Raw genomic sequence first — 24,570 nt, 5'->3', positions numbered from 1 at the left:
GGCCCAACACCCTGTTCTCACAATCACCAACTAGATAGATGCATCTTCAGGAAAACCCAAAAGCAGAACCTGAGCATGAGAGCAACTCTCCCCTCCTGAGGATTTCAGCGACTAGCATTCAGAAGCATTCAGCTTTCAACCACGGGAGCAGAGAATAGCCATCATGGTTAGTGATTTCATTATTTCACCCACACATACAGAATTAGAATGAACGAAAAGTACTTACCAAGAGCAGTAGCAGAAGACAAAGAGAAGATGCTTGAGTCTGATGAGATTGGTGTCCTGTGCCATGTGCTTTTATACAGTTTCTTAGAAAAAGGAAGTCACGTCTGAATCACAGCTGATTATAACCTTTGCTGCACATATCAAAGCTACATTGGTGTAATGGTTATATGGGGTTGCTCGTGCGTAAGTTGCCGCCACTCCTGGCTAGGTAGCCTGGTTAAACCTTTCCTGGCTGGACAGCCCTTCACTTCGTGGCTGTTCAGTCGCTAGCAGAATCCATCAGTGGGCGTTTCTTGAACTTCTTCCAGCAAAGAAGTTCTTTCACGCCAAGTCTACGTCTACTTTCCCTGCGCGGAAGTCTTCTGCGCAGGGTGGGTGTGGGTAGCAGAGGACCTGTGCTCTCCCTGCTGGTCTCCAGCGAAGAGTCCTGGAGCCCTCTCTCCGATTCCCCCATCCGCCCCCCTTTATCCCTGGTGTTATGCTGATTTCCTTCCCCAGCTGATGTGTCCCCTCTCTCCCTGCTTGGCCCTTCTCGGGCATCGCTTGGGATCCATGCCTCCACTTCTGGCTCCAATGTCAGTTCCCTGACAATTGGCCTATGTTATTTTCTAAGGCTGCAAGCATATTATAGGGTCTCCTCATATTATTATAGGGTAACTATATTACAACCTCTTGCAACCTCTCATTTCAGATATTATAGTCCTTGGGTGTAGCTAATTCTACTACAGTAAGATCAACACTGATGTGTCTTTCATTAATTTGTTGTTGTTGTTGTTTAAGGTGGTGGTTTGTGTTCATTGTTTATGTTTCCTGAACCCATAACACACCGGAAGCCCCTTAGCTTCCATTCTCCTTTGTGAGGACAATGGGAACTAAATTTGCACCCATTAAAAAAAAAATGCATCCAGTCAGTTATATCTAACTTATAAATCGCTGATCTGCCAATGTCTGCTTGACTCAGTGTGTACTTGGAGGAGGAATGACCAGCTGGAGAAGCGCAGAAAGAACAAAACACCATGGCATCAGCACAACCAGACGCCTTCATCTGCCCCAGCTGCCACAAAACATGTATATCCCATATTGGTTTCTACAGTCACAGAAGGCACTGTAACTCTACAATGGTTTGACTTCACCCCCAAAGACGCACTCTTCCATTATCTCCTGAGACAGACTGAGAACAAGAAGTAGACTCGGAATCAGAGGAGACCTATTGAAATCAATGACCATGGCTAACTCCAAACTGTGTGAATGGTCTGCAAATAAAAAATGCTCTTCAAGGCAAACAAGTGTAAAGGAAAGTTTACTTAGACTCCTGGAAGGCATGTCTAAGTGAACTGGACCCACAACTGTGAGTTGTGAGCACCAAACTCAACAGAGTATAAAGAAGATGGAAGAAAGCTGTGAAGCATAACTTCTTTCATTTCTAATAGCTATTGCAAGCTAAAACTGAAGTGCTACTGGCTTGAATGAGTGTTACAGCTCTCACTCAGCCATCTAATCTCTACATAGTTAACAATCATAGATTGTTACATAGATAACACAGAGTGAGGCAGGAGAGGAAGAAGCGAAGAGCAGTTTCCTCCCCCTCCTTTCTGAAAACATCATATCAGGAGATTCTCGCAATGGGAGGGGGTGAAAATATCCACACACACACACACACACACACAGCTGCATGCTTGGTAAAAGAGGATGGCCATCCCAGATAGGAGTGCACTGTTATTCGGTCCATTGCATACAATATTTGAATAGAAATAAAGTGAAAAGAAGGCGTGCTCTTTCCACCTCGCTACCTCTCCTGCAGACCTAGAACATGGCTAGAGAAAGATCCAATACACCCCAGAGAAAGGGGTAAATGCCACTTCTCTATGTGACCATCATTTCACGTTTAGCCAGCCTCTCTCAGCGCCATCAGATCTTACAGTGCAACATCAGAGGGTCCTTAAACACATATTTCAAAGATTTGCAACATGACTGTGAAGAGGTTCTGACGTTTGCTGTCACTCCCTGCTTTGCTCAGCAGCTGAGACACCACACACAGCTGAGGAGAGGGAGACAGAAATGTGGTAAATAAGGATGCTGAGATTGTAAGTAAGGGCAGCATTTTAGAGCATTCTGGTTGGATCCTGGGAAGAACATTTTTGGGGGACTGGGGCATCATGAAGGTATACAGGCAAAAAACAAAACCCCAGGATGGTTTAGAGATAATTAGGGGCACATTTGTGAGGGAAAGTGGAAGAGGAGGAGGAAAAAGAGTCAACCCACAAAAGGAATCTGAGTTGTGTCAGCAATGACAATGTGGATGGGAACACTATGGCAGGGGGACTATCAGTACAGGAGCTAAAAACCAAGACACAGAGATTAGAGGAAGAAAAACAAAGAGGGTTCAGGCAGAAGGGTTGGAATTGAGAAAAGGCCAGGAAAAATTAAAGAGGAGGTGGCGGAGGCTAATGCCTCCCAGGTATCAGCCGGGGATGCCATTGCGGTTTTGGAAATGTGTCAGAAGGAAATGATTCTCTGTCTTAGACTAATTTCCGAAGAACCAGAGGAAGATATAAGGTCCAAATTGATTAAGGAGTTGCTTAATTAGATAGAGGTACAGGAAGAACTGATGGAAAACTCGATTGATTAAATCTTCTGAATTAAATCAAGCTTTGCAAAGGTGAAAAAAAGTTACCAGGAGACTGTCTGGTAATTTTTAATTTACGCCAAATTAGAGACCAAATAATACAAACGAACTATCAGAATAGATTACAGAAAGGAGAGAAGAATAAAATTATTCTAAAAGAAATTCCCGTCAAAACTTCTAAAAAACCCAAGCTAATTCCAATTTTTTGACAGATGCTCTGAGAAATAAGCAAATTCCATATAGATCCGAGTTCCTGAAAGGAGTCTCTTTCACATATAAAAACAAGAAACAATGATGCAGGGATATATCTGAAGTGCAGAAATTTCAGATGAAAAATTTTATATAAGAATTAGGAGAAGGCATGCTTGTGACAGGAGCAGAAAGGGGGATAGAAGAATTACCTGAGGATAGCACTGATAAACAGGAAGAAGAGGAAGAGTAACAAACACATAATTAAAGCAGGAATAATATATATATTATTTTTCCTTAAATTAAGCCAGAATGGCAGATTAAAAATACTAACTTGGAATGAAAATGGCTTAAATAGAAAAATACAAGGAACATTGCAGATGAGAATACTTATTGTTTTTGAAAATAAAACCCCAGAAACCTTGAGATTTTGGTTTTAAATATTAGGCATTTTGAAATCTGAAAACAATGGATGTGACCCATATTTGCATTCATTTGTATAATCAGATAATATAAGGGTTGAGACAAGGTGGCATTAGTAATTAAGGATATGTGCTTCCAAAAAGGCATCCAACCAGGGACTATAATAATCTATAATGAAATATAAACTCTTGAATGAGATCACACTCTTCCCCCGTGGGGTTAATCATTGAAAGAAAAATGTTTGTGAGATTTCTAGGCATTTGTGCCAAGTGCCCATTAGGAAAGAGCAAGGCTGACTCAAGGCGTGGAAGCCAAAAGCAAAAGGTATAAATGCTCCAGACATTTCTGTCTTCCTCACCAGAGTCTTCCAGCTTCCCTTGACTTCAGTTGCTCAGCTATTCCTTCTGTTGGTAAGTTGTCTTTAAATGAAAGCTTTCATACGAAAAGGGCACAGAGGCATTCTGTGACTCCGGAGTAGATTCGCTAGGGATTGTGTTTTGAAAACTTTGTTGTTGTTTAATCGTTTAGTCGTGTCCGACTCTTCGTGATCCCATGGACCAGAGCACACCAGGCACTTCTGTCTTCCACTGCCTCCCGCAGTTTGGTCAGACTCATGTTTGTAGCTTCAAGAACACTGTCTAACCATCTCATCCTCTGTCGTCCCCTTCTTCTTGTGCCCTCGATCTTTCCCAACGTCAGGGTCTTTTCCAGGGAGTCTTCTCTTCTCATGAGGTGGCCAAAGTATTGGAGCCTCAGCTTCACAATCTGTCCTTCCAGTGCGCACTCAGGGCTGATTTCCTTAAGAATGGATAGGTTTGATCTTCTTGCAGTCCATGGGACTCTCAAGAGTCTCCTCCAGCACCATAATTCAAAAGCATCAATTCTTTGGCGATCAGCCTTCTTTATGGTCCAGCTCTCACTTCCATACATCACTACTGGGAAAACCATGGCTTTTACTATACGGACATTTGTTGGCAAGGTGATGTCTCTGCTTTTTAAGATGTTGTCTAGGTTTGCCATCGCCTTTCTCCCAAGGAGCAGGAGTCTTTTAATTTCGTGACTGCTGTCACCATCTGCAGTGATCTTTGAAAACTTAAGGAACAGCTAAAGCTATTTTTTGTCATCTGCAGTCGTCAATAGGTTTACCATACCCATTGAGTCAATCACCCATCTCCTACTACCTTCCTGAGAAATGTCCACCCTATAAATCTTCATTCTTCTTTTTTAATAACTTATAACCGAGTAAGATTACCTTCCATAAACATGGTTTTAACAATGAGTCCCTAAGTGACTGTGGAGGCCAATTCTGGATCCACACGTCCTTACACTGTGGGGACATTGGTTTCTGGGCAGGATTTGATCACGGTGTGGATTTTCCAAGGGTGCCTTCCTCTTAGCACGTTTCTTCCTTGAGTCCTGAGTTTGAGTGTCTTCAGAGCCCATGACACCTTTGGTAAAGGCTGTTCTCCAGCTGGAGCGCTCGCAGGCCAGTTGTCAGTGTTTATAGTACGTTTTTTAAAATTTGCCTTGAGACAGTCTATAAACTTCTTTTGTTGACCACCAGCATTACACTTTCCATTTCCCTTTTTAAGATCAGAATACAGTAGTTGCTTTGGAAGGTGATCGTCAGGCATCCACATAACATGACAAGTCCAATGAAGTTGAAGAATCATTGCTTCAACACTCGTGATCTTTGCTTCTTCCAGTACAGTGATATTAGTTTGCCTATCTTCCCAAGTGATGTGTAAAATTTTTCGAAGACACTGTTAAGGTCTGGTGACTTCTGTTTCAGAGTATCTGAAGAAGTCTGCATGCACACAAAAGATTATACCCAGAACAAACGTAGTTGGTCTCTAAGGTGCTACTAGACATTTTTTTATTTTATTTTTGAGAAACAGGGTAATTAGAAAGTTGCAAACTTTCACATTTGCCTCATAGATTTGGTGTGAATCGCAGTGGAAACATGAAAATACTTACATAGCTGGAATAGTGTAATGGATTTGTATTAGCCTGAGTGGATAGTCTAATCCAGGGACACAAAGTGCATTATGGGGAATGAGGATTCACTCTATTCACATACTAAAGTAAAACAGTCGTACCTTGGTTTTCAAACAGCATAGTTCTCAAATGCTTTTTTCCCGAACGGCAGAAACCCGGAAGTGACTCTTTGCGAACAATTTTTGGAAGCTGAACATCCAATGGGGCTTCTGTGGCTTCCGATCGGCTGCATGAGCTTCCTGCATCCCATCAGAAGCCGAGCTTTGGTTTCTGAATGTTTCTGAAGTCGAACGGACTTGCGGAATGGATTCTGTTCGACTTCCAAGGTACAACTGTACAGGAGAGGTTTTTTTTTATCTGACTAAGCCTTTAACAAAGTAACCAAAGACCATCTAAGGTCACTAGTCACTCTTTGAACTTGTATTCTCCCCTCCTCAAATTTGTAGTTCTGACTCGCCTCATGCTGTTGCTATACAGGAGTGTGAGGAACGAAGACCTCATTCTCCCCACAAAAAGGGAGGAAAAGTTGGGAGGATGAGGGTTTTTGCCTGTATATCTCCCTGTTAAAAATCTATCTGCTTGCTAAATTTTACTTTTTACTGTGATGTAATTGGACACCTCTTTCAGAAAAGATTGCTCATAGTATTTATTGATGCAAAATTTGTAATTAAAACAGAATACGAGTAGACATTAGTGTACGCCATCTTAAGCACTTCCATGTTATTTTTTCCAGATTCACACCAGTTGTTCTACGAAGACTACAGCTGTAATGGCACAAACTATCATAATCATACCTGATCGAGCATTAGCGCAGTCAATATACAGAACACTTCTGCCGGTTGTATTAATGCTGGGATTTTGAACAAGCATGACTCTCCCCAGCTCCAGGCCCTGCCCAGATAACACAGGCTAGCATGCTTGCTCCTTCATCAGCAATGCAGCTGCCTTCACTGATGCAACCAAATTCTTTTGCTTACAATCTCCCTTCTCGTCCAGCGACAGTTCCTATACTGAGACAAAGATGATCTTGTCTCTCTTTCGAATGGGATTGTGATTCCCCACAGGAACGGGGGGTGGGGAATGTTACCTGAAATGCACACCATGGATCAATGTCTAATGGCCATTTGTCATGGATGCTGTAGCTGAGATTCCTGCATTGCAGAGGGTTGGACTTGATGGCCCTTGTGGTCAAAAGGTTGCTCAGCATCTCTGACACTCTCGCCTACACATCCCTGATCAATGCTTCTTTGAGCTTTCCTTCTATCTCTCTTTAGCGCATCCTTTCTGTTTCCTTTCTATCACTCATTGATGGCACTATGAATATGCATCAGGCCTGCAAGAGTTCTGATGCTTCCAGTTCCCTTGTGTCAATTATAAATTCATCTGTCACTTTGTCATTTAACTCTTTTGTGGCTGAAAGGATTGTTGACCTATTTGAAGCCGCTCACCTATGAAAAGCTTTCATGATCTCCTCTTTCCACTACAATAAACACTATCTATCTGCATCATAATTATATTTTTGGTTCTGTTCATTTTTCATTTCTTTTACTCATTCCTAGGTTTCACTCCTAGGCATGGGGGGCATGTCTATCTTAGATACATTATTTCCTATAGGTCTACACTGAGTAGAACCTAGCTGGCTACAGCCCTACATCTAAAAAGAACAGCCCCCATATATATATTATAAAAAGGGTCCTCACATGTAATAATATAAATCAGAAATGTAGGGAACATAATGCCATAGTTAGTTTGTTATTTCTGTTATTCTAAAGCAGCAATGCTGCAGCAAGCAAAGGCTCTAGCAGCTCAGACTGCTGCTTGTGGCTGGAAAGCCAAACAGGAAGTGTGTGACTGTTGCCATGGACACAAAGGGGCAGTCCATTCTGTACTGAGCACCAGATGTTAGCTCAGTGTGTGTCATATGACCTGTACAGGATGTACATGGGTGGAGTTTGGAGTTTCTCTCTGTTTGTTGAAGAGAGCAGACATCTTTTACTGTATGACTGCTAAAGACAGAATAAAAGAATGTAGATACGTTTCTGTCTGAGTCTGATTCCCCTCCCTGGGGATATGCAGGGTGCAGGGAGGAGGAGAAGCAGTTGGTGTGTTTTTCTCACAGCCTGAGGAAAATCGCCGGAAGGGGCCTCGTGTGTTTTCCTGCCAGGAGACGCCAGAGGGAGGTCGAAGGAATTCAGCCGGTGCCTGGATAGATAGGCACATACCTCTGAATGGGCCTGAATTCCAACAGTGGTAGCAGAGGATGGTTACTACGATCCATGGAAGTCTGCAGAAAGAGTGGCAGAGCTGCTGTTTTCATTGCTCCATGGAAGCCTGAGGTGAGAAGGCTAATTCCTCTGCAGCCAGAAGCTGTCCAGAAGAAGCTGAAAGCCAAGCTACGGAGCCCAGGTATGAGATTTTCGGGCTTAGAAGAGTGAACGCAGATTGAGTTATTCTCTGCTTCACGGGGAGCAGTGTATGGGAAAACAGCTCCGAGAAAGACGAGCTCTGCATTCCAAACATTCCTGTGGTTAATCCTCTCCAAGGAAAGGAATGCAGTTGCTTAGCAACGCAGGCCAGTTTCAAGATAAGGGCTATACAGTCATGCTATGCCTCAGAGAGGCGAAAACAAGCTTTGTCATGATTTAGGCCCAAATGATCTTTGGAAAGGGACTTTCCAAGCGGCCAGTGTTATAGCTGCCAGGTGCACAGAGTGTAAACAAGCCAGCTATTGGATTTTAGAGGCTTGTGTTTGAGAGTCAATGCAAGGACTCAAAATGGATGCCAAAAAAGGGGGAGGCCTGCCTTCTCCGCCCCTTTTGACCAGTGACAATTATGCATCTTGGTCTGTCAAGATGAAGGCCTTGCTGCAGAATCAGAGACTGTTTGGGGTGATTGAGAACCCCATCCCTGCAGCACCAACGCGTGCTTGGGAGTCACAGGATGTGAAGGCCAGAACTGCTATAATTCTGTGCGTGTCAGACTCTCAGCTTATACATATACAAGATTTACAGCACGCGAAAGATGTTTGGGACACGCTGAGAAGGACACATCAGAGAGATGCAGGTTCTTCAGTGTTGCTGTATTTTGAAAAGCTGACCAACCTGAGGCTTGCGCCTGATGGAGATGTTCAAGCGCACCTGACAGAAATGAAATTTCTGCGTCAACAGATGGTGGAACGCAATTTCCGTCTGGATGAGGAAGTGTTTTGCTTCATGGTGATCAACAGTCTGAATCGGACTTACAAAACAGTTGCCAGTCAGGCTTGCTGCACTGGAAGTTAAGGACAGGGGGAGACAAGAACGGAGTTCTGACACCCCCACTGCAGTTGCTACTGGAGGAGACGCTGTAACTTTGAACGTTGTTCAATGTTACAATTGTGGGCAAACTGGGCATCTTCAGCGGAGCTGTAAGAAGCCACGTCAGCACAGAGGAGCCAAGGGAAGCTCCACAAAGTCTGAGGCGTCAGACAAAGGTCATACCATCCCAAAGGCAAAGACTGCAAAAGCTTTGATGTCGCTAAAAGCCACACCAGAAGCGGGAAAATTCTTCGTCATCGATACTGGAGCCACGGTTCACATGACAGGACGCCGGGATTTATTTTCAACGTTTAAGAAGCAAAGCTTCGCTGTACAACAAGCCAACGGTCGAGAGCTGGAAGCGACCGGAATTGGAACTGTGTATCTTAAAAGTCTGAACTTGACTATAAACAATGTTTATTTGGTTCCAGAGTTGAAGTACAATCTGCTCAGCACTTCGCAGATCGCCAAGAAGGGACTAAAACTGTCCTATGATGATGAGAAATGCGAGATCTACAAAGATGGAGAGTTGTATCTTTCTGCCAAAGAGAAAGATGGACTGTATTTGTTGACTTTTGATCAAAGTGATTACATGAAATGTAATTCTTGTGATTCTAACATGATCTCTTTTGCAGGTTTGAACAAGGAGAACACCAAGAAGGTGACCTCGAGGGTCGACAGGGCATTTCAGCGGGTGTATGCTGATGTGATTGGTCCTTTAGCACCATCTAGAGGCAATGCAAAGTATTACCTAATATGTGTTGATTCTTTTACAGGTTTTGTCTGGCTTTATTTTTTGGAGAGACCGAAAGAAGCCATAGAAAGGTTTAAAGAGTTTTGTGACAAGGTTAAAAATATGCATGATGCTGACATAAATTGTCTTTGCACAGATGAGAAGCCAATTTTTCTTTTACAGGGTTTCCAGAGGTTCCTGAAGAAGAAAGGGATAAGACACAAAATTGCTAGTTCCGAAGAAGCTTGGAACAGATGTGTTTGTGTTAGGGTGAACAAAGAATTGCAAAAGGGAATGGAAGCGCAATTGCTTAGTTCACATCTGCCAAATGAATACTGGGCTGAGTCGCTGATGTCATTCTGTTACACGTGGTTGGGAAAAGTTTCAAAAGAGTTGGGAAGTTCTCCTTTTGAGAAACTGTTCCATAGAAAACCTTCTGTTGCCCATTTCAAGGTTTTTGGGTCTCATGTGAGGACAGAAGCTCCAGGTGGAGTAAAGAATGCCAGAGGCATTTTTGTGGGTTATGAAAAGGGTCTCTACAGAGTAATTTTGTCTGAATCTGGAAAGGTGATTCTCACAAAATTTCTAGAGAGTGCTCCTGAACAGGAGAGAGTGATTGTTCACACATCTCCCACAGGTGATGATGATTCTGATGATGATGATGTTGATTTTATTGAGTTCAGTAGTACTGATGATGACAGCGATAGCTCAGACAGCTCGGTTGTCACAGTCATTGAGAGGAAATCTCACGTAATGACTAGACCCTCAGAAGAGGAGGATGAACCACTGATTAAGCTTAGTACTGGTTCTCCAGAGGTTTCAAAGGCTGAACCAGAAAGCAGAGAAGAGCAGCACCTCTTACGTAGGTCTGAAAGAGCAACGAAGGGTGTACCACCAAAGAGGTATTCACAAGAGTTTGCTAACTTAGCTGTTGCTGTTGTAAACGACCAAGGTCAGATTGAAGCTGTGTCTGAGTCAGAGACAAAGGCACAACAGAGAGCTGTTAACCAAGGTAATGCAGAAGCACTCATTCCTTGGAAGTCACACAACCAGAGAGGTACATTGGTAAAACCAGTGGCGGGTAGTTCCAAGGGTGGAACTGAAACAACAGGGGAGTGTTATAAGTATAACAACTGTTTGTTTTCTTCTCTGGATGACGCTTTGCTCGCAGCACGCATTGATACTTTGGGGGGAGTATGTTATTCTAAAGCAGCAATGCTGCAGCAAGCAAAGGCTCTAGCAGCTCAGACTGCTGCTTGTGGCTGGAAAGCCAAACAGGAAGTGTGTGACTGTTGCCATGGACACAAAGGGGCAGTCCATTCTGTACTGAGCACCAGATGTTAGCTCAGTGTGTGTCATATGACCTGTACAGGATGTACATGGGTGGAGTTTGGAGTTTCTCTCTGTTTGTTGAAGAGAGCAGACATCTTTTACTGTATGACTGCTAAAGACAGAATAAAAGAATGTAGATACGTTTCTGTCTGAGACTGATTTCCCTCCCTGGGGATATGCAGGGTGCAGGGAGGAGGAGAAGCAGTTGGTGTGTTTTTCTCACAGCCTGAGGAAAATCGCCGGAAGGGACCTCGTGTGTTTTCCTGCCAGGAGACGCCAGAGGGAGGTCGAAGGAATTCAGCCGGTGCCTGGATAGATAGGCACATACCTCTGAACGGGCCTGAATTCCAACAATTTCAGCAGCAGCAAACACCACTGCAATAAGTATTAGGTAGTTATGATTTTATATATTTGGAGGTGAGGAGCATCTGGCTGCAACATCCATTGCCCCATTGATCACCAGGGTTGATTCAGCTGATCTGGCTAGCTAGGCATGTGTCGGCTCCCACACTCAACGGTCCATGTACACCCCCCTGTCAGTACGCCTTTGAGCCGATGCCAAAGACTGGGCTCAACAACTGGATCTGCCCCAACTGGGCTAGGTGACTGGACTAAAACTGAAGCGCTACTGGCTTGAATGAGTGTTACAGCTCTCACTCAGCCGTCTAATCTCTACATAGATAACACTCAGACTCCCCACAGAGTCAGGCAGGAGAGGAAGAAGCGAAGAGCAGTTTCCTCCCCCTCCTTCTGAAAACATCATATCAGGAGATTCTCGCAATGGGAGGGGGTGAAAATATCCACACACACCCTGAAGCTGCATGCTTGGTGAAAGAGGATGGCCATCCCAGATAGGAGTGCACCGTTCTTTGGTCAAGGGTATCAAGAGGAAAGAAGGGGTGCTCTCTCTGTTTGCGGACACACACCCTAAACCCTGTCTGTGGTGCCTACCCCTTTCCCCAAATGATAACACAGGAGATCAGGGTATGGGTTCAAATTGGCCAAAACGTTATTGAACTTCAGAGTGGGAAACCTGGCACAGGCCTTGGCAGGTAACCCTCTCAGCCCGCCTGGCTGAGGATATGCAGGCATTTGGGGCCCAGTGAGAGGGGACTGCAAAGTGAAACTTACACAGCATGCCCTTCCACCGACCTCGTCCCGGGAGTTTGACCTACGTGCTGCCACTCTAGGGCCAGGGACTCCTGGTTTTGCCCTTTAACGGGCCCTGCATGGGGAGAGAGAATGAATGCATTCCCCCAACTTGATGTTAGACTAAAGGCTACCTCGCCAAGGCCTAGAAAAGGGGGCTTAGCCCGAAAACACTTAGCCCGTGAGTGAGGACCACCACAACGCTCACAAGCATGGTCAAAGTGGCTTCGGTCCCTGCTGCACAACCCATTATTAAACTCCCAACATGTTGATATAGCCACTCTTTGCACTTTGGAGGGGGGTTTAACTGACTTCTCCCAAAAAGCCCTTTTTTGGAAGTTTGGGGCCACTAATTCAGAACAAAGATCATTGTCCTTGATGTCCCAACGGGCCGTGGGTTCTTCAGCAGCCTCTCACGGAACAGCTCATCGTAAACCAAAGCCGCTGAGTCCCCTGCCATTTTTTTACTTTTAAGATAATGCCCAGATAGTTAGCCAAGTGCCAAGCCCTATTGGGGTTTGCAGCGGCAACCAATCCCATGTAAGAGGTGTAAGGAGTTAGCCAATTGTCAAAAGTTCTATCAATATACACTGCCTTGTCCTTCTTGCGACGCGATTCAAGCATGGCTCTTTGGCCCCAAAGGCACGGCGATGGTGCAGGGTGCAACGTTCCCTAATGTAACTAGGCAGGCCAGGGGCCTTGTGGGTAGTAACCCAGTACCCTTTGCACCATTCTTCTGACTCGCCACAGGAGGAATCACACGTACCTGAAAGATTTGAAGAATCTGACGAGTCCCTCTTGCACTTACGCCCATTCTTCCTCGATCTGCAAGACCTCTTCTTCCTGTGACGTGTTCTGCGCAAATCAGGGCTGGAGGAGCTGTCTGATGAACTTGAAACAGGTGACCTATGGCTACGCCTACCCTCGCAAGAGCGTCAACGAGGGAACTTAGACTTATCTAAGCGCTCCTTAGCCCTAGCCAGGCGACGCTGCAGGTTCTGATGCAGTAATTCCTGCACATCGTCCTCACTGGACTGGGAAGAATCGCTCTCAGCAGTGAGCTCCTCTGTGTATGCCCACAAAAGATAGAAACAGTTAGCACACATCCTGAATACCAACTTGGGGGAATGGGGGGGCTGACTTAGCTCCCCCCCCCCAATAAGGAAAAACTGAAGTGGGTTGCCCTTCAGCCCGGCGGGGCACCCCCTCCCCAGTGTGATTCAGTTCAAAAAGGTCACCATGTGACCCCTTGCGGATGGCAAAACAAGCAGGCCGGCCTAGAGGCCCAGCTCAGGCCCGCGTCACCCATTTGGGATGCCAACACCAGTGGTTGGCAGCAATCCCACCCCCCCAGATGCAAAGGTAAGCAGGCAGTGCCTGCTGCCTAGATGGGTCCTGTGCATCCCGCTTGGGTCGGCAGCAGCAGCTTCAACAAACCTCAACAAGAATCCTCAACAGACAAGCAGGCTGAGGCTGTGGCCTAGTCGGGCCCATGCCGCCCTCCCAGATCGGCAGGCGCCTCCTGTGGGGGCTATTCCGCCCCCCCGCTGAAAAAAGGGACTAGGCCTCGTTTTGCGGCCTAGTAGGGCCCGCACCACCCTCCTGGGCTGGCAGGCAGCTGGGGGGGGGAATGCCACCCCCCAACACTGAGAAAAGTAATTAGGCCGTGTTTTGCAGCCTAGTTGGGCCCACGCCGCCCTCCCAGTGCCCCCCCGCCATAAAAGCAAGCAGGCCGCGGTTGCGGCCTTGCTGGAGCCCCGCTCCACCCGCCTGGGTAGGAAGGGGCACCGGGCAGGCGGCGGGGGGAAGCGATGTCCCCCCCGCCGCCCAAATGCAAGCAGCCCATGGCTGTGGCGCAAGTGGGGTCCACACCATCGCTGGCCATCACAAAAGGCTGGTAGGCCGACGTAGTGGCCTACTCAGGGGCTGTGCTGCCAAGGAGGGCGGCGTGGGCCCTAGTAGGCCGCAAAACCCGGCCTAGTCCTTTTTTCAGTGGCGGGGGGTGGTGGAATTGCCCCCCGCCCCTGCCTAACAGCCTCTAGGTGTACGGCCAAAGCCTCCGCTCAAAACAACCCCTTTAATGGGGAACCCTGGTATCGCCGCAGCAAAGAGATGGGGGGGCGTGAGTCACCGCTACACCCCCACCCCCATTTAGGGAAGATAGACTAAAGGATTCTGCCCAAGGCCTGATACCACCAAAGTTGTGAGTTTTTGCTACGGGAAAGGCAAACCTGCCAATGCAGGAGAATTCCTTTCAAGAGAGACCTTGACATAGCAGCGCCCGCGTACCTGAGGAGAAAAGTTCAACCTGCAAAAGAAGAGGAAGCAAGAGAGAACACTGTACACAAAGAATCAAGAGAAGGACTGGATAAGGCTGCTGTGAGATTGATGCCCATTTCCAGAAGGTTGCAAATGGTATTCAGTTTAAGAAGGGGCAGCTGAAAGGGGAAACCACAACAAACCGTTTCCTCAAATAACTCCCATCTAAGGTATTCACTAATGGCAATGATGCAGATATTATTAGTGCTCTGCTGGAAGTGGGTGATGAACTGATAGTTCTTTCTACTGGGCAGTTCAGTATATCAACCATCTTGAGTCATCCCTCCCTTCTTGGTCTTATGCAGGGTTCAGCAAACTTTTTCAGCAGGGGGACGATCCACTGTCCCTCAGACCATGTGGGGGGCCTGACTATTTTTGGGGGGTGGATTCCTATGGCCCACAAATAACCCAGAGATGCATTTTAAATAAAAGGACACATTCTACTCATGTAAAAACACGCTGATTCCCGGGCCATCCACGGGCCAGATTTAGAAGATGATTGGGCTGGATCCAGCCCCCGGGCCTTAGTTTGCCTACCCATGGTCTTATGGCTGCACATGAGAAAAAGAGAAAGAGACATTTGCTGATCAACAGCCTAGCCTGTTGGGCTTTGTTGCCTGCAGACAACTACACCCCATTGAGAGATCGCCTTGGTTCAAATCACAGCCTGGACTCATGTTCTGCATTTCAGCACCTCCTGCTTGGAACGGGACAGTCTGCAGTCTTAAAAGGTTAAAAAGGTAAAGGACTCCTGACAGTTAAGTCCAGTCCGGACGAATCTGGGTTTGCCGCACTCATCTCACTTTACTGGCCGAGGGAGCTGGCGTTGTTCGCAGACCGTTTTTCTGGGTCATGTGGCCAGCATGAATAAGCCACTTCTGGCAAACCAGAGCAGTGCACGGAAATGTTGTTTACCTTCCCGCTGGAGCGGTACCTATTTATTTACTTGCACTTTGATGTACTTTTGAACTGCTAGGTTGGCAGGAGCAGGGACAGAACAATGGGAGCTCACCCTGTTATGGGGATCCGAACCGCCGACCTTCTGATCGACAAGTCCTAGGCTCTGTGGTTTAACCTACAGCACCACCCACGTCCCTCTAAGGGTACAACATAATATAAAATGAGGTACATTGTGTAACAGATGTGTGGAGCCTTTGGCTCTCCGAATATTGAAGAGCTGCAGCTTTCATCGTCCTGAATAGCTCATTTGGTTAGAGCATGGTGCTGATAACAGAAGGGTTGTAGGTTCAACCCCCGTATTGGACAGCTGAAACTTCCTGCATTCCGGGGGTTGAACTAGATGGTCCATAGAATCTCTTTCTGCTCTGCAGTTCTATAATTTTTATGTTTGCCTTTTAGACTAGTATTACACATACTATATATGTAGCATTCTTTATCTCTCCCAGGCTGGCAAGTAAGTTGTATCGTCAGAATTAATGGAACACTCCACACAGGCCTAAGCACCCAAGGAGCCTACAAAGCACAGCTGGTGAGGGGCTAGGTTTGGGAGCCTGTATGACATGGGAAGAGTCTCAGGGGCCAGAAAGAGAAGTCCAGAGGGTCATGTTTGATCATTACACCTGAATTTCTTTCCCCTATACTATATCTAAGAAAATTAGAAGCTGTTGTTTAGTCGTTTAGTCGTGTCCGACTCTTCGTGACCCCATGGACCAGAGAACGCCAGGCACCTCTGTCCTCTACTGCCTCCCGCAGTTTGGTCAAACTCATGCTGGTAGCCTCGAAAACACTATCCAACCATCTCGTCCTCTGTCGCCCCCTTCTCCTTGTGCCCTCCATCTTTCCCAACATCAGGGTCTTCTCCAGGGAGTCTTCTCTTCTCATGAGGTGGCCAAAGTACTGGAGCCTCAGCTTCACAATCTGTCCTTCCAGTGAGCACTCAGGGTTGATTTCCTTCAGTATGGAGAGGTTTGATCTTCTTGCAGTCCATGGGACTCTCAAGAGTCTCCTCCAGCACCATAATTCAAAAGCATCAATTCTTCGGCGATCAGCCTTCTTTATGGTCCAGCTCTCACTTCCATACATCACTACTAGGAAAACCATAGCTTTAACTATACGAACCTTTGTTGGCAAGGTGATGTCTCTACTTCTCAAGATGCTGTCTAGGCCTGTCATTGCCCTTCTCCCAAGAAGCAGGCGTCTTTTAATTTCGTGGCTGCTGTCACCATCTGCAGTGATCATTGAGCCCAAGAAAGTAAAATCTCTCACTACCTCCATTTCTTCCCCTTCTATTTGCCAGGAGGTGATGGGACCAGTGGCCATGATCTTCGTTTTTTTGATGTTGAGCTTCAGACCATATTTTGCGCTCTCCTCTTTCACCCTCATTAAAAGGTTCTTTAATTCCTCCTCACTTTCTGCCATCAAGGTTGTGTCATCTGCATATCTGAGGTTGTTGAAATATCAATCAGAAGCTACACATACATAGAGAAGCATGCATCTAAGTATCGGGTGACAGACACAGAAAGGGATGGGTGATGGTCATACACCTTGCCCAGCAGTTTCTCTGGGGCATCCATCAGCTACTGAATGAGATGGATATTCAGTGCGGACCTAAAAAAGGTCCTCCTCCCCAAACCCCATTGAGAAGCAAACACAACAGGCTTTTTCTCTCTTTCAAATGCAGGCAGGTAAGCTTTAATGAATGAAAAAAACAGCGTGTGGAAACACTTGCCTGGTGAGCAAATGTCAAAGGGAACAAAAATATTTTACTCTGAAAGATAACAGCACAAAGCGATTGGCATGAGATTAGCAGGACAGTTGAGGCATCAAAAAACTTGGGCATCCTTCAAAATAGTTGAACATACAGAGAACCAAAGAAGGAGATATTACTTAATGCCTTTGGAGTTTTTTGTTTTGTACTTTGAGTTAAGTAAAAGCGCAGGAGGAAAAGCTGAGAAGTCAAAGCAGCAGATCTACAATCTAGCATAGAGAAGGACACAAGCATCAGGAATGCTGAGCAACCACAGATCCATTTGTCGGAGTTGTGGATTGAGGGGGCTCAGCACTGACGACACCCAGGCCTATGACATCAGCAGCAGCCATGAAGGCGTATTAGGAGTTTCCAGGTACCATTTTCTTTTCCAAATTGTTCTGTTGTTGTGGAGATTGACTTTGATCTTAACAGGGAGAACCGCACACCTTGCCAATTCCACGGGGTTGGCACAGACACAAATGGCTGTATGAGCTTCCGCCGGAGCCCCCAACGCAGGCGGTGTACCCCCCCACTCTAAGTGGCTCGCATGTGGCGGCAAGGATTGCTCCTGGGATTACCACACACATGGGAGGCGGCTGGATGACTACTTCACATGGTGGTAACTGATTGAGGCAGCCAACATTGGCTCCAGATGTTATACCGAGGCTACTCGATGACACTCCGCCCCCGTAGGATGACAAGCCCCCACAGGGTGAACACAGTGAGCCCACACCACCGACCGGGTAGCTGACAGAAGATGGGGCACAGGATGAGACACAGCAGGGCTGGCAAGACATCTTGGAGTGATGGAGCTGGGTCTGAAATGACAAGTGACAGGCAAGAGTTAGTGGAAGAAATCAGTTGAGGAAGGGGATGCTGAAGTCCACCCTTGGAGACTTGTGCAACAATTTAGGGATGTTGAGGGGAAATTACAGAGGCTAGTGCTTTGTGGACGAGCTGGTATCTGCCTTTGTGGCTGAGATGCTCTATATTAGGAGTGACCAATGTGGTGTCCTCTAGATGTTGTTGGCATGCAACTCCCACCAGCCCTAGCCAATGTTGCCAAAGTCTCAGAATGATCTGAGTTGAAGTCCACGATGTTTAGTGGACACTGCATTGGGTACCTCTGCTCTTGACTCTCACTAGGTATCTCTTACAAAAGACAATTTACAAATGGCATAGAATGATGTAATATCTAAGGTATGTAGGGTGCAGGAAGGAAAAAAAGGTGACCACAGCAAATAATTAGATAATAAAGAGGGACAGGCCATAGCTCAGTGGTAGAGCATCTTCCGTGCACAAAGGAGGCCACAAGTTCAATCCCTGGCATGTCCTGGTAGGGCTGGGAGAGTCTCCTACCTGAAAACCTGGAGAGTTACTGTCCAGCCCTTTTACAGTGCTGACCAAGATGGACCAAGAGCTGGTACCCACCTTTTTGGATGCGAGTCAACCATACCTTTTCCCCTTCCTGTTTTGGGACAACTAGCTTGCAAACATGTGCAGACCATGCAGGTGTCCCTATTTTCCAGAGACAGTCCCAGATGTACAGAAACCATCCTTTTTTCTGATGTCCTGAATTTCCTTAGGCTGTCCCTATTTTCATCTGAGAAATGTTGGTGGCTATGGAGTTATATTAGCCCCCAAGACAAAGGCATCTGAAGGCATCCCTGTATGGGGACATTTTCTTAAAATGTTTAATGTTTTATTATGCTTTTGTATATATTTGTATCCTTCTAGAGGGGCTGGGGAAACCCAGTCAGACAAGTAGGATTTAGATAGTAAAATTATTACTATTATGGTAATAGATGTCCCCAGTGCTCCCCCCCTCTCTCTCTTGTTAAAAATTGTGGCTCTTACTTAAACAATTTCATGGTGAGTACTGGCACCTATTTTTCCAGAAAGAAAGCACTGGATGTCCCTATTTTCATAGAAGAATTTTTGGAGGGTATGCAGAACCAGAACTACTCTCAGCGAGGGATGAAGAAAGAAATGTGTTTCAGTTTGCATATAAAGAGAATCTTACCTAATTTTTACATTATGAAACAAAACATGGATGGAAATAAAAGGGGCCTGCTAGGTCAGGCCAGTCATATGAAACTGTGAGGAACTAAAGTTACTGGGAAAGTCAGGGAGAGAGAGAGAGAGAGAGAATCTGAGAGGAAGCCAAAATGAACAGATTCCTGCACCCCTTACTAGGATGTGGCTCACACCACTTGACCCAAAGTCTGATATTTAGGAACGTAAGAAAAACCTGCTGGGTCAGCAAATGGCCCAACATCCTGTTCTCATAATCACCAACTAGCTAGATGCATCTTCAGAAAAACCCAAAAGCAGAACCAGAGCATGAGAGCAACTCTCCCCTCCTGAGGATTTCAGCGACTGGCATTCAGAAGCATTCAGCTTCCAACCATGGGAACAGAGAATAGCCATCATGGTTAGTGATTTCATTATCTCACCCACACATACAGAATTAGAATGAATGAAAAGTACTTACCAAGAGCAGTAGCAGAAGACAGAGAGAAGGTGCTTAAGTCTGATGAGATCGGTGTCCTGTGCCATGTGCTTTTATACAGTTTCTTAGAAAAAGGAAGTCACGTCTGAATCACAGCTGAGTATCACCTTTGCTGCACATATCAAAGCTACATTGGCCTATGTTATTTTCTAAGGCTGCAAGCATATTATAGGGTCTCCTCATATTATTATAGGGTAACTATATTATAACCTCTTGCAACCTCTCATTTCAGATATTATAGTCCTTGGTTGTAGCTAATTCTACTCCAGTCAGATCAACACTGATGTGTCTTTCATTAATTTGTTGTTGTTGTTTAAGGTGGTGGTTTGTGTTCATTGTCTATGTTTCCTGAACCCATAACACACCGGAAGCCCCTTGGCTTCCATTCTCCTTTGTGAGGACAAGGGGAACTAAATTTGCACCCATTAAAAAAAAAATGCATCCAGTGAGTTATATCTAACTTATAAACTGCTGATCTGCCAATGTCTGCTTGACTCAGTGTGTACTTGGAGGAGGAATGACCAGCTGGAGAAGCGCAGAAAGAAAAAAAACACCATGGCATCAGCACAACCAGACGCCTTCATCTGCCCCAGCTGCTACAAAACTTGTATCTCCCATATTGGTTTCTACCATCACAGAAGGCACTGTAACTCTACAATGGTTTGACTTCACCCCCAAAGACGCACTCTTCCATTATCTCCTGAGACAGACTGAGAACAAGAAGTAGACTCGGAATCAGAGGAGACCTATTGAAATCAATGACCATGGCTAACTCCAAACTGCGTGAATGGTCTGCAAATAAAAAATGCTGTTCAAGGCAAACAAGTGTAAAGGAATGTTTACTTAGACTCCTGGAAAGCACGTCTAAGTGAACTGGACCCACAACTGTGAGTTGTGAGCACCAAACTCAACAGAGTATAAACAAGACGGAAGAAAGCTGTGAAGCATAACTTCTCTCATTTCTAATAGCTACTGCAAGCTAAAACTGAAGTGCTACTGGCTTGAATGAGTGTTACAGCTCTCACTCAGCCATCTAATCTCTACATAGATAACAATCATAGATTGTTACATAGATTGTTACATAGATAACACAGAGTGAGGCAGGAGAGGAAGAAGCGAAGAGCAGTTTCCTCTCCCTCCTTTCTGAAAACATCATATTAGGAGATTATCGCAATGGGAGGGGTGAAAATATCCACACAAACACACACACACACACACACACACACACACCCCACAGCTGCATGCTTGGTGAAAGAGGATGGCCATCCCAGATAGGAGTGCACTGTTCTTTGATCCATTGCATACAATATTTGAATAGAAATAAAGTGAAAAGATGGCGTGCTCTTTCCACCTCGCTACCTCTCCTTCAGACCTAGAACATGGATGGAGAAAGATCCAATGCACCCCAGAGAAAGGGGAAAATGCCAGTTCTCTATGTGACCATCATTTCATGTTTAGCCATCCACCTCCCTCCCAGGACCCCCTCCACCCCCGGCCTGACCCTGTGACGGGACCTTGTCCCCTTCTTCAACCGATGATGCAGGGACCCCCCAAAAGGAGCTGCTGTCGTCGTCCGAGGACTCAAACCCCACTTCCCACCCGCTCCGATTTCTCACGGGAGAGGCTTCCCAATCTGATTCCTCCTCTCCTGACGATTCTCCTCCTTCCTCCTGGGAAGCCGGGAAACCCACGAAATCCTCCTCCACCTCATCGGTTGTGGCAAATTGCTCCTCCCAGAATCTCTCAAGGGGTTTGGGCTTTCTCGGATACCTGTTGTGGAACTCTTCCACCAGATATTCATCATCTATTTCCCCTGCGGGAACCCACGTGTTTTCTGACTCGGGTTCCCCCTCCCAAGCCACTAGGTACTCCACCTGCCGCCCTCGCCAGCGCGAATCCAGGATCTCCATTATCTTGTGGTGGTGTTCCCTCTCTTCCAGTAGCGGGTGTGTGAGCCCTTCCCCTCATACCTCCCGGACCCTCCACTCCCCGCTGTACGGTGAGATCAGTGACCTATGAAATACTGGGTGGATTTTCATGCTGTCTGGCAACTTGAGCCGGAACGCCACCGGGTTCACTTGGTGGGTCACCTCAAATGGTCCCAGCCGTTTTGGCCTCAGTTTCTTACACCCACCCTTGAAGGGTAAGCCTTGTGTGGATAACCACATCCGGTCCCCCACCCTTATGGTCTCCCCTTCCTGGCGACGTTTGTCTGCTTGTCTCTTGTACACCTCCTTGGCCCTTTCCAGATTCATCTTAAGCTGCTGGTGCAGGGCTTCCATTTCTTCCACGAACTGCTCTGTGGCGGGCACGCTCCACCCTTCCTCCCCCCTCCCGGGAAAGGCCCTGGGGTGACACCCATAATTAGCCAAGAACGGGCTCATCCCCGTGGACACATGCTCCGCATTGTTATACGCAAACTCTGCCAGTGCTAGCTTTTCTACCCAATCGTTCTGTCTCTCATTGACGTAACAGCGTAGATATTGCTGTAAAATGCTGTTCGCCCTCTCCGCTTGCCCGTTAGTCTCCGGGTGCCTCGCCGTCGAGAAACCCACCTCCACCTGCAATAAGTTCATAAGCCTCCTCCAGAACCTCGAGGTAAATTGTTTCCCTCGATCAGAGATAACCCTCGAAGGTGCCCCATGCAACCTAAAGATGTGATTCACAAACAACTGGGCGGTTTCCTCTGCTGTCACTGCATGAGAGCACACTATAAAATGGCACATTTTGGTTAGCAGATCTACTACTACCATGACTGCTGTCTTACCTCTGGATTTGGGTAAATCAGTCATGAAATCGATAGACACCACCTCCCAGGGTCTTACTGGGAAATCAAGTGGCACCAGGTGTAGTTGGTGCTCCAGTGCAAACTCCTTACTAAAAAAATTACAGGAGCTGCCTGAGTCCAGCATTGCCTTCACCTTGACTGGGTGTCCATTTGGGAGTTCTAGCACCACCTCTATCGCTATAGAAGCCTTGGGTGGGTCTGGTTGGGGCACTTCCGTTAGTTGTTCGCTTGGCTGCTGCGCCCCCCTGTGGGCAGTCAAGCGCTGGCGTTTCCCTGCACCTTTTCCTCTGCCCCCTCCTCCTCGCTTCCAGCGACTCCCACCATCCCTTGCCAAGCCTCCCTTTGTGGACAGACCCTGGCAAAGTGTCCTGACCATTGGCAGAGGAAACACTTCTTGGTGCTTTTCCCAGCCTTTCCCTCCCTTTTGACTCCTTGGTTGGCGCTCGAAACCTCGCTCGCCCGCGCTCCATCGATTTCCATTGGCACCACATCATCGGGAGGCTGCTTTGGCATCTCAGGAATGCGGCAGTCAGGGCGGCGCTCTCCTCTCCCTTCCCGCCTTTCCAAAGCACGCGCTTCCTGCTGAGCGCCTATCGCAAGCGCAGCTTTAGTCAGTTCATCCATAGACTGCGGGCGCGGCGCGCGGGAGAGCTCGTCTTTAACGGTTGGGGACAACCCCTCCTCAAACAGCATCCGTATGGGCGGGCTATCCAGATCCCATTCGAGCCGGTGTATTAGCATCGCAAAGCGGGACCAGTAGTCTCTAACGGAAAGATCCCCCTGCTTGCATCTCATCAACTCCCTCTGGGTTACACTCTCCCCCAATTGGCTTGAATACCTTGCGTCCATCGCCTGAAAAAACATCCGGACGTCCCTCATGGCGGGGTTCTGCGCGGCCATAAGGGGTCTAACCCATTCCCTTGCGCCACCCTCAAGGTGCCCCACGATATACGCCACCCTCGCTGCCTCGTCAGCAAAGTCATCATGCTGCAGCTCCAAAGCGTACTCTATTTCTGTTCAGAATCCATTATATTCCTGGGGCTTCCCCCCAAATTTGTGTACCAGTCCGGGCACCTTCTTTCCCACTGGGGTGGGTCTAACCTGCGCGTCCTGGGTGCGCCTCTCATCCAGCCGCGCCGTCAGCAGGGCTACATGCCGTTCCAGCTCCTGGTTCCTCTTCACCAGGTCCTGCACCCCCGCAGCTTGCTCCGCTGCCCCGGTGCCTCCAGTCTGGCTCATGTTACTCCTGCTTGCGCACAAGTAACGTCAAGGACTCACGGATTCCTGTAATGGTTGTGAGGGGTTACTTGTGCATAAATTGCCTTCGGTTTAGTTAGTTTGCTTGCCCAACCATGCTTAGGGTCAGAGCCCGCCCTCCGTGACCTGTTAGTCACTTGCAGAATCCGTCAGTGGGCGTTTCTTGAACCTCTTCCAGCATAAAAGCTGTTTGACCCCGAGTCTCCTCCTATGTTCCCTGCGCGGAACGCGTCTGTGCAAGTAAGGGGAAGGCAGGGGTGTTCCAGCGCTCTCTCCACTAGTTTCGGGTGAAGGGTCTTGGAGCCCTGTCACCAATTCCTCCATCTCCCTCTCTTCTCTATTGGTGTTATGCTGAATTCCTTCCCCCCTGCTGGTCCCCTCTCCGGCATCGCTCTGGAGCCCTGCCTCCGCTTCTCGCTCTGATGTCAGTTCCCTGACAGAAAACTCGATTGATTAAATCTTCTGAATTAAATCAAGCTTTGCAAAGGTGAAAAAAGTTACCAGGAGACTGTCTGGTAATTTTTAATTTGCGCCAAATCAGAGACCAAATAATACAAACGAACTATCAGAATAGATTACAGATAGGAGAGAAAAATAAAATTATTCTAAAAGAAATTCCCGTCCAACTTCTAAAAAACCCAAGGTAATTCCAACTTTTTGACAGATGCTCTGAGAAATAAGCAAATTCCATATAGATCCGAGTTGCTGAAAGGAGTCTCTTTTACATATAAAAACAAGAAACAATGATGCAGGGATATATCTGAAGCGCAGAAATTTCAGATGAAAAATTTAGTATAAGAATTAGGAGAAGGCATGCTTGTGACAGGAGGAGAAAGGGGGATAGAGGAATTACCTGAGGATAGCACTGATAAACAGGAAGAAGAGGAAGAGTAACAAACACATAATTAAAGCAAGAATAATATATATATATATTATTTTTCCTTAAATTAAACGAGAATGGCAGATTAAAAATACTAACTTGGAATGAAAATGGCTTAAATAGAAAAATACAA

The 24,570-nt window shown here is 46.7% G+C and overlaps 2 long non-coding RNA genes across 3 annotated transcripts in view; both read right to left on the bottom strand.

Moving 5' to 3' along the window:
* LOC309358725 overlaps positions 1–24,570 on the bottom strand; it is a 258,724-nt gene that overhangs the window by 149,104 nt on the left and 85,050 nt on the right. The gene's annotated exons all lie outside the window — the stretch shown is intronic.
* Positions 1–24,570, bottom strand: part of LOC309358760 — a 150,745-nt gene that overhangs the window by 91,144 nt on the left and 35,031 nt on the right. The window contains exon 2 of one of the 2 annotated variants that reach the window (XR_014163564.1): positions 12,738–12,889. This is a non-coding gene — a long non-coding RNA (uncharacterized lncRNA). Of the gene's footprint in view, positions 1–12,737; positions 13,460–24,570 lie in introns of those variants that run through there. The other variant, XR_014163565.1, reaches the window with a different exon arrangement.

The sequence above is a fragment of the Podarcis melisellensis genome (assembly GCF_964234715.1).
Source record: "Podarcis melisellensis genome assembly, chromosome: 16".
Lineage (NCBI taxonomy): Eukaryota > Metazoa > Chordata > Lepidosauria > Squamata > Lacertidae > Podarcis > Podarcis melisellensis.
Note: the sequence above shows the minus strand (reverse complement) of the source record. Positions and strands in the feature narration are given on the sequence as shown.